Source organism: Lates calcarifer, linkage group LG1 (assembly GCF_001640805.2).
Source record: "Lates calcarifer isolate ASB-BC8 linkage group LG1, TLL_Latcal_v3, whole genome shotgun sequence".
Lineage (NCBI taxonomy): Eukaryota > Metazoa > Chordata > Actinopteri > Centropomidae > Lates > Lates calcarifer.
This window is the reverse complement of record NC_066833.1, coordinates 20949404-20952694: the sequence shown is the minus strand read 5'-3', so window position 1 is coordinate 20952694 and position 3291 is coordinate 20949404.

Genomic DNA, 3291 nt, shown 5'->3' with positions numbered 1-3291 from the left:
CCACATAGTCCGCGATCACAGAGACATGGTCCATGGTCGGAGAGACATTGTTGAGGATGAGGGAGACATCGTCCACGATCAGAGACGTAGTCCATGATCGCAGAGACCTTGTCAAAGATGAGAGAGCCGTTGTCCATGATCAGAGACATTGTCCCATGCTTCGTAGAGACCTTGCGATAGAATCGGCGGAGACGGGGGTCACCGATTTGACGGCATTGCCCGCGATCATGGAGACATTGTTAATGATCACAGAGACAGCGTCTATGATCTCAGAGACATCGTCCACGATCTCAAAGACATTGTCCATGATTGCAGAGACTTTGTCCATAATCTCAGAGACATTGTCCGTGATCACAGGGACGTAGTCCACGATCACAGAGAGTCTTTGTACAACGAAGAAGTTCTTTGAGACCAGGACAGAGGCCTCCAGGTATTTCACAAACCGCTTTACATCAACTGTCCAACACAGAGCACTGACATTAAACTGTTTATATTCAGTGAAGTGTAAAAATAGAAGTAATGTGCAATAAAAAAATTAATGTTGATGTAATCTACATTATAGACACACTAGACACACCATACAAAACTATCAATTATACAAATAAAATAGTGGAGTGAGTGGTTCATAAGTGTGTTAATTTTAACTGTTGGTCAGGGGGTGATTTTAAAAATATCTTCACAGTTTATAACGACCAGTTCTACACTTATTTACTTTTTTTCACTCACTATTTTCACATAAGTTGCTGTTAAGACCTTTGTAAATTTGGTTGATATCCATTAAATGAAAACAACACAAAACAAAGACATTTTAAATAAGTGTTAATAAGAAGAAGGTTGAAATGTGAAATAATGATTCTGTATTTGAACGTCTGTGGTGGAAGAAATACTCAGACTTTTTACTGAAGTATAGTGAACAACACAAGTTAAAATCCTGCATTCAAAAATTAACTGATAGTGTTTATTATTGTTGTGCAGTCCACAGTAACATACAATGCTTCACTGATTAGTTGATAGACACACAATCAATAATCATTTGACTTTTTCCCAAATATTTCTTGCTGTTGGTTCCTCAGGAGGTGATGACAGTCAACTGTTGATTTTCTGAAACAGCCTCTAATGTTTGTTAAATGTTGTGGTTCAGCTGTCATGTTGAATATTTCTCTGTGTTTTCATGGTTAAACTGTTGATGAGGAATAGGTAGTAGTGTATTGATCATTTTCCTTTGTATGTTTCTCTTTGATTTCCTCCAGGTGTCACCATGTAGTCCACCACATAGTCCGCGATCACAGAGACATGGTCCATGGTCGGAGAGACATTGTTGAGGATGAGGGAGACATCGTCCACGATCAGAGACGTAGTCCATGATCGCAGAGACCTTGTCAAAGATGAGAGAGCCGTTGTCCATGATCAGAGACATTGTCCCATGCTTCGTAGAGACCTTGCGATAGAATCGGCGGAGACGGGGGTCACCGATTTGACGGCATTGCCCGCGATCATGGAGACATTGTCAATGATCACAGAGACAGCGTCTATGATCTCAGAGACATCGTCCACGATCTCAAAGACATTGTCCATGATTGCAGAGACTTTGTCCATAATCTCAGAGACATTGTCCGTGATCACAGGGACGTAGTCCACGATCACAGAGAGTCTTTGTACAACGAAGAAGTTCTTTGAGACCAGGACAGAGGCCTCCAGGTATTTCACAAACCGCTTTACATCAACTGTCCAACACAGTACACTGACATTAAACTGTTTATATTCAGTGAAGTGTAAAAATAGAAGTAATGTGCAATAAAAAAAAAATGTAGATGTAATCTACATTATAGACACACTAGACACACCATACAAAACTATCAATTATACAAATAAAATAGTGGAGTGAGTGGTTCATAAGTGTGTTAATTTTAACTGTTGGTCAGGGGGTGATTTTAAAAATATCTTCACAGTTTATAACGACCAGTTCTACACTTATTTACTTTTTTTCACTTACTATTTTCACATAAGTTGCTGTTAAGACCTTTGTAAATTTGGTTGTTATTCATTAAATATAAACAACACAAAACAAAGACATTTTAAATATGTGTTAATAAGAAGAAGGTTGAAATGTGAAATAATGATTCTGTATTTGAACGTCTGTGGTGGAAGAAATACTCAGACTTTTTACTGAAGTATAGTGAACAACACAAGTTAAAATCCTGCATTCAAAAATTAACTGATAGTGTTTATTATTGTTGTGCAGTTCACAGTAACATACAATGCTTCACTGATTAGTTGATAGACACACAATCAATAATCATTTGACTTTTTCCCAAATATTTCTTGCTGTTGGTTCTTCAGGAGGTGATGACAGTCAACTGTTGATTTTCTGAAACAGTCTCTAATGTTTGTTAAATGTTGTGGTTCAGCTGTCATGTTGAATATTTCTCTGTGTTTTCATGGTTAAACTGTTGATGAGGAATAGGTAGTAGTGTATTGATCATTTTCCTTTGTATGTTTCTCTTTGATTTCCTCCAGGTGTCACCATGTAGTCCACCACATAGTCCGCGATCACAGAGACATGGTCCATGGTCGGAGAGACATTGTTGAGGATGAGGGAGACATCGTCCACGATCAGAGACGTAGTCCATGATCGCAGAGACCTTGTCAAAGATGAGAGAGCCGTTGTCCATGATCAGAGACATTGTCCCATGCTTCGTAGAGACCTTGCGATAGAATCGGCGGAGACGGGGGTCACCGATTTGACGGCATTGCCCGCGATCATGGAGACATTGTTAATGATCACAGAGACAGCGTCTATGATCTCAGAGACATCGTCCACGATCTCAAAGACATTGTCCATGATTGCAGAGACTTTGTCCATAATCTCAGAGACATTGTCCGTGATCACAGGGACGTAGTCCACGATCACAGAGAGTCTTTGTACAACGAAGAAGTTCTTTGAGACCAGGACAGAGGCCTCGAGGTAATTGACAAACCACTTTACATCAGCTGTCCAAAACAGACCAAAAAATGTCATCAAAAATGGTCAAAAAATGTCATAGTATAGTAATGCATAAAAATTCACCAAAAAATGTCAAACGGACCAAAAAAACGTCATGGTTTAGTCAGGTGTCAAAAATTGTCAAAAAATGACATAATATAGTAAGAGGCCAAAAATGGTCAAAAAATGTCATAGTTTACTAAATGGTCAAAAATCACCAAAAAAAATGTCATAGTATAGTATGGCGTAAAAAATGGTCAAAAAATGACATAATATAGTAAGGGGCCAAAAATCACCAAAAAGTGTCA